The following is an 8,260-nucleotide window of genomic DNA, read 5'->3' as shown; positions in this document are numbered from 1 at the left end:
CATGGATTTCCTCACAAGAACACTTCGTCGACATGTCCGGTCGACAACCTTCACTATTGTTGTTCAATGGACAACTCCCACATGAAACAACAACATGATCCTTTCCTGCCCATTGCTATCACTAAGTAATTGATTGGATCAATATTGGTTTCCTTCTTAACAAGAATGCATAATCCTAGGGAACCACCAACTCCCTTGCTTGAATCCACTTGTCAAGTTATCGCCTAACTTGACCATACAAGTCCAAATTCACTCGTGCCCGATTATAGCAATCCCAAATTATTCGTCTCCGGCAATCCTAAAGACTCTAATCACCCAAAGTGCTGAATGCTCTGAGAATGTACCAAGTACTCATCTCCTAAGCACTAAGCGATAAAATACTATCTCAAGTATTTCTCGATTTTTACATCCAAATCATCACTGATTTGATTTACCTTATCAATCTCGTCGAACTACTGAAGCTCGCACACGTCCGATCAGACAACCACTGATCATCTAAACCTACGTGGCTCAATCAATAACCATGACTCAGCTGCCACGAAGAACTATTTCCAAATACTTGGAATACTCAGTTCGCTCTGGTTTCAACACACCCATAATTGATAATCCATACAATAGTTATTAGTATCCTATCGACACAATCTCATGCCTTACTACTGACAGTTGCCTCGTACACTGAACTTAATCATCCTAACTCTAACAGAGTTAGCCAATAACCACTAGTAGTCATCAGCACAAATCCCGTGCCACCTTAGCACTACCAATCGTTGTCTTGTTCACCCAAGGCAAACATCAAGATAAATTAAGCCCATTTCCATCCCATGGAAAATCCTACGCTCAATCTCTGAAAATATCAGACAGTACTTAGCGCAAACACTGGACTCACTATCCTTGCCTCGTTCATCCAAAATGAACACCACGGCTCGTAAAGTCCTAAAATAATAACAAACGAATCCCAAAGATTTCCACAATCTTCAGACACGCTCCTGATCATATCCATTACTAAGACTGTACAACAATTTAATACTGAGGTAGCCTACCATGATGTCCCACCTGGAATCACGACCAAGTGTACACTGGCATAAATCACACTTCCCTCACGCCTCAATTAGTCTTATACAATCCTTAGCGTCTGATATAATCCTATTACAGATGAAGTCAATCATCATAGAGTAGTCCTCGTATTCGAGTCGAAGTCTCGAAACAGCATCTCATCCAAGTTCTTTGATGACTCCTATCACAAGAAAACTATAACCACAACTCTGATGAAAACCCCTAGTCATCGCTGGTAGAAATCCGTCCACTTACTAGATCCACACGTCTAGCAGTAACTTAAAGGTTAAAATTTATCCGCTCCCAGACTGGTTTTCACAACAGAACACTCAAACTATATCTCTGGCACACCAGACGATATCGAACCATCGATATCAAACCTGATATCTTAATCCAAGGTCATACCCTTTCGTGACTGCCACCAAATCCCTAGACTGAGTAGCCTTCCCACCGTCAATCTTGAAGCACGGAGGCTCCCAGGTAACCTCTGAAGTACAAAGACTCCCAGAGTAACACTGGCATAGGGTCGCGCTCCATCATGTCTAGTCATGGTCATAGCCCACAACTCTCGGCATATACTGGACCTGGTATCTCGATGAAAATCCATCATAAAAAATCTCAACCTAACGAAGGTCAAACAGCTTACTGTTATAAGAAAACAACCTAGAACAAAGCCCAATGTTCTAAACCGAACAATAATCTTAATGCCTCTAGATGAGTCCACTCATCGCTGGCACTATCTTAGTCCACTGACTAACTAGGTCAATACTAGAAAAACGCCTAGACTAACCGCAAGTCACACTGTCACAGTTGGCCCACTCAAATCCCATGAGCTGCAATAGTTGAACACTAATCAACTAAACCCAATTCAAACTTCCGCACAATCATGCAATCATTCATGAATTGCTGAATAAATAATACATGTATCACTTATTTCAAGTTATGTAAAATTCTCTTTATTACAATCTCATGTAATACATACAGTATACAATGAAATGTACAATCGAACTTGAATTGATACAACCAAAGTATGATGATTCATTACAACTGAAATACTCTTTACAAATTACATCAATACAGTATTTAAATCATCGTACTAGTCTTCGTTTCTTGAGCATGAAGCTTCTAATCGACATAAGCATCGATATAAGCATACTCCCGACCAAGTCTCTCTAACTGTCCTCCTACAAAGAACTCTGGAGAAATGGCTCGTGATAGCTAACCAGCTATGCTCTGCATCAGTGCATGTCAGTCGACCCCTTCTGCTCACGATCTACCGTCATCCTTCTTCTTGTAACCTATTCATGATTTTGAACATGAAGTTTCCCGTTTGCCTACCGAACGCATCGATACAAACATACCGGCAAAACTATGTTCTGCATGAGTTTAATGACCTTACGCTTGAAACCTGTCATGCCTTAGACACTCGAGGCATTCCCTGGTAAAGGTCTATCTGACAATCTCTCCAATTATGACTGGAGAATCTTCAAAGTAGTGTCATCATGGTAATGACTGTACAGATGCAAGCATCAAGTAAGTCCCCACCAATCCTCTGCCACTGCCTCTGGCATCCGGTACTCGATCCAAAGCTAGGATCCACATGAGTAGAAATCTCGAATGCTCGGACACGATCCATTACTCCTGTCCGCACTTGCTGGTATCCCATAAGCCAAATCTTCAGAAATTCTGCCGATGATGATAGTCTCTGGGCAAACTAATCGCCGCATCATCACCTCTTCCAAGGTCTCATCAATCCTATAAGGATAACCCAAAGTCACATTACTATATCCCAAGTCTCTTTCATGCATGCGCTCTGATACCAATAAATTTAGCGACCCAACCCGGATCCACTACCTAATCAGAGTTAAGAGCATAATTAAGGATGCATTAAAATAAATCGCTGCGGAAGACTTAAATAAAAGAAGACCGGCATAATACAATCGGTTAAACAAATTTGATTATACAACTTAATCGAATTAATAAGCCTAAAAAGCAAAACCTACAGCTAGTCCTGCTATCTTCACTGGTCACTGGCTACTCCAAGCTCCTGGTGCTCAATCCTGCACCTACACCTGCCCCGTCGAATGGGGTGTCTAGATACACAAAAAAGACTGGACGTGAGCTCTAAGCTCAATACGAAAGCACGGGTAAAACATACAAACATGATGCATGCAAATGACAGGGTATCCATATCTGGGATAACTGTATACAACTGCTCAGTAATGGCGCCTAGGACATGAGTGGTACAACCCGGGGAGCAAACCTTGTATACACTGCTCATTCCCAATGGACGTAGACCGTGTCTTATAGATTCCAGTGCCGGTTAACCCGTCGGTTGCGGGGCGCTCGACATCAATCGTCCGAACAGGGCTGAGCGGCCCTCCATAGGTCATCTCAAAAGATGTACATGCACAATATGATATGCACATGCCGCATAATAATATGACACACAAATGCAACATATAAGCATGCAAAACCCGCTGGCTATCTCAGTCAGTACTTACGTACCTTATTACAGGCAGTCCTAGCAGTCGCACTCTAGGTTCCAAGCCTATCATCAACTCTACAATGCAATTACCCATGCATCATTAATTAAGCTCTAAAAGCCTTAACTAAGCTATTGCATACTCCTAAATAATTTAAGGAGACCATAGCTATACCTGTGTCCGTCATCAGCCCTCTGATGGAAACTATCCTGCAACTAGGGTCACACCCCTGCTGCAGCTCCACAGCCTCGAGCACGGCTCCACTACACAAGCACTGCTCCGCTACTATGTCAGACATTGTCTGACTATGCTAGAATATTTTCCATACTCCAACTCTAAAATAAGAGTACCCAAAGCCCTAAAATAGAGCCACGTGGACGAAGGAGAGGATTTTGGAATTTGCACCAAATGAGGAGCTCGGACCTCATATTTATAGAACACGTTCGGATCGTCCAAACTGCTTCAGGCAATCCGATCGTCTCATCGGATCGTCCGATCTCCGCCACGTGTCAATCCAATTGCATGCAACCATGCACCTGTCCCGAACACTGTTCGGATGGTCTGAACTGCCACTTCGGATCGTCCGAAGTCACCCCTATGACGTCACTGATGACATAATATTTTAGGACAGCTGGCTGGGCTATAGTTCGGGTCGTCCGAACCCACTTTGGATCGTTCGAAGTCTTCAGAGCCTCCGAAGCCTGGCTCTGTCCATGTTCGGATCCTCCGAACTCAAGTTCGGAGCGTTCGAACCTCCCGAACCTTATCCACCATTTTTGAGTGATCTGAATCCATTTCTGAACTCCGTTAACCCATTTGGAATTTCTTTAATCATGTTTTACTTAATCTAAACATGATTAAACGATTAATTACGCATTAATCGTTAATTTTGAATACGGGTTACTACATGACTCTACTCTCAAAGCCAGCATCTACCTAAACCGGACTGAATCGAGGTGTCCAAAAATCTCCAATACACAATATCATATCATATATAACGGATCTCAACAAAAATATAACTGGATCTCGATGACACAAATTCTTAACATGATATATGCTATGGTATTGATGTGTCTAGCTAAAATAAAACCATGTGTAGGCAAAAGAAATATAAAATTTTATTTTATTTTTCATATCAATTACCAACTGGTAATATGCAAGTCAACATATAATATAAAATAAATTAACAAAGAGCATATATGTAGTGACCCGACCTAGAATCACTAAATTAACAAAGCTTAAGAATGCAAAATAACTTAAACGCAATAATCAAAATAATCCAGCGAAAATTTAATTAATTCAACTAAATCTGCAAGCAAGAATACAACAGACCCCAAAACAAATATTAGAATTATGTTATACAACCCCATCGAAAGTAATACTAAATCCCACAAATGAAAACTTGGTATAATACAATCCACCCTATTGTAGCTCAACGTCCGCTATCTCCCGGTCCCTTCAACCTAAGTCTTGCCCCGTAGAATGGGGTGTGCAGAACCAAAATCGAGGACGTGAGCTAACAATGCTCAGTACGAAAGTATGAGTATACACATGTTATGAATGATAAATGAAAATGAACGGGTGCAAAAAACCTATCACGGTAAAAGTCACTGCTCAGTCTGAAGGCGTCATGCTATGTAGCACACTGGGTCGTCGCATCAGGAGGTAACACCCATACCATAAACCGTGGACATAACCAGACCCAAATCCATAGAATTCATTCACAAAATAACTCAGGGCTGAGCGACCCCTCTACTGGTAATATCAAGGTATAGGCTCAACGTAATAATGCATACTGCATAATATCCGTGACAATCAATGCACATAAAATATGTCATATAAATCATGCAAACATAGAACATGCATACTCAATCAGGATATCTCAGATAGTAAATTTGTATCTCAGAATAAGCAACCTAGCGAAACTGGCTCTCTAGTCCAAGCCTATAAGCAAGTAATCACCGTATCACTAAACATCTACGAAAAGCCTTAACTAGACTAATAGCTAGTCACTGAAGTTAATCAGAGTCTAGCGATAAACCTGCGTTCGTAGTCAGTTCTTTGATGATGATTGCCCTAAACTCAAGGCACAACACAGCTACGATCCTGGTAGCGCTTTTTCACCGCCTAACCCTTGAATACATCACCCGAAAGTCCTCAAGAATAGCTAGGAACGAGAGAGGGAAGAGGAAATGAGCAAGGAAGAATGAGCTCCCGGCCTCTATATATAGGCCTTGATCAGGACGTCCGATTCTTCGTTTGGATCTTCCGAACGCACTTCGGACTTCCGATCGTTCTTCCGAACTCCCTCTACCGAACGCATGTCCTTTGATTGGACAACACAGCTACCGACAAGTCGACAACGTTTGGATCTACCGAACTCTAGTTCGGAACTTTCGATCTCTGTCACGTCCAATCATCCAATTGTAGCCCATGCGCCTTGTCTGACTGCAACTAGATTCAGAGCTTTCAATCTGTAGTTCGGTGCTTCCAAACTGCTCGATACTTACGAATCAAAAATATCTACTTTCGAACCAGTTCGGTACTTTCAAACTGACCCAATCACTTGAAATCCTCGGAACCATTATTGGTCGTTCTGAATCCGATTTTCAACTCTTTAAACTCAATTAAAAACTCCTTAATTATGTTTCGATAGTAGATTAACTTAATTAAGAGTCGGGCTACTACAAGATAAATCACACATTGGATTATCATATGCTTCTATCATAAATCTTGAAAATAACAGAGTTACAGACGTACCTCAACCAAGCATATACCAATAAGATATATTCTCAAGAAATGTATGGAAATGCCATTCAACAAATTCACCTGAATATTAAATTTAAATGTTTTTATAATCATAAACAATATCATAACCATTTAAATTTACTAAATTTCCAACTTCAACTATATAGACACTTTAAATCTCTAAAATGTCAATATTTTAAAATTCCTAAACTTAATAATTTCTAATTTAAATATTCACATAATATTTTTTTAGCTTTAATATCGTTAAACTAATATTCAAACGACTAACTTTCAATAAATTCCTAAAGTTACATTCTATATCAAGAATTGACACTATAAATTCGAATAATTATATTTAACGATTATAAGACATCGAACTATCCAATAATATTCAAATTATACTATAAAATACGTCGAAAATCCCATTCAATATAACTCGTGAATTTTCAAAATTTCATGACACAAATACTGAAACTTTGTTTGATACCTCGAATCCACGGAAAGGTTGTTCCTACATTCAAATACACAACAATAATCAATTATTTGGAATTAAATTTAAGATAATGCTATATGTATAAATAGAGTTACAAATAGGATTACAAGTCTTCATTAAAATACAATATTACCCTCTATTCTTTTTTAAAATGGTTACTTATTAGGGCATCCACAGTTAGGGGTGGGCACGGGTCGGGTATCCGACTAGTCGGGTACCCGACTAGTCGGATAGTGTAAAACACTACCCGAAACTGAACCGACAAACTCGGGTACCCAATTAACTAAACATGAGCTTTCATGAATGGAACATAGCAACCAAAACACCTCAAATTGGGTAGAAAAATATGAACTCATATTCATTTCAAATTCTGAATCTTCCAACTAACCTAAGAAAAAAATATAAATTACGATTTATCTAATTGCATGTCCAATTAACTTGCTTCATAACTCATTACACGTTAGATTCTATCATTTCATCCTCGTTCGAACACCGTCTTGACGAGCATAACGTTGTCGATGCCTGATCAATTCCATAGTTGGATACTAATTGTACTCCGCAATCGATATTCCGAGGATGATGATTAACACCCTATAATTATTATGCAAATATAAGAAACAAACACATACATTATTAATGTGGGGACCCGGGTTGCTAATCTTATCTTAGGGCAATTTATTGTAATTAACAATTAAACAAGTACTTAAAAGAATTAAAGAAACAAGAGCTAAAAAAAAAATTTATTTTAAAAGGCAGGGTCTCGCTCGATCGGGGAATATGCTATCAAAAATCTGCTGCCAAAGAATGGATAAACAAGTCATAATCTTTTATACATGCTACAAAATCAAATACATGCTATCTTATAACGTCTTACAAGCTTCTAAACATAATAAACATAAACTAGCATGTATTCAAGCCATAATATACAAAGTTCTTGTATCACTTCTAGCATGATTCAACAACATAAAGTACAATTCGTGCTACTTAAGCCCGTGTCCTCACTTGCTATGCCTCTATCTCGAGCTATCCTTGTCTTTTCTGACTAGCTCCTGCCCCACCTATTGTCATGCACACATACAAAACAAAGCAATAGCCGGATAACTCCGGTAAGAATAAAATCCCAGTATAAACAACTTTAAACGCGAGATAATAAACGTGAATGCAATGCAAATGGCAAAAGGAAGGCTACCAAGCTGATATCAATAAAACTTAGTTCTTTGGGATCCCGAGGAATAAAATAACTATCAAACCACCGATACTCCCATTCGAGGCGGCATCAAGTATTTTAGTTCTCTGACTTTGGTACAACTATAGTGAGTCTTCTGGCTCTGAACATAAATCCATATTCTGTGCCATGAGTCAAGCTGACTCTAGAAATAAATTTACAGTCCATGCCACTCACTACAGCTCTCCAAACGTCATCTGCACTCTAGGCGATGGCTGCCCTCTGTGCTATTAAGGCTGGAGTTCAAGATGAATG

Source organism: Henckelia pumila, chromosome 3 (genome assembly GCF_033568475.1).
Source record: "Henckelia pumila isolate YLH828 chromosome 3, ASM3356847v2, whole genome shotgun sequence".
NCBI lineage: Eukaryota > Viridiplantae > Streptophyta > Magnoliopsida > Lamiales > Gesneriaceae > Henckelia > Henckelia pumila.
This window is presented reverse-complemented; position numbering follows the sequence as displayed.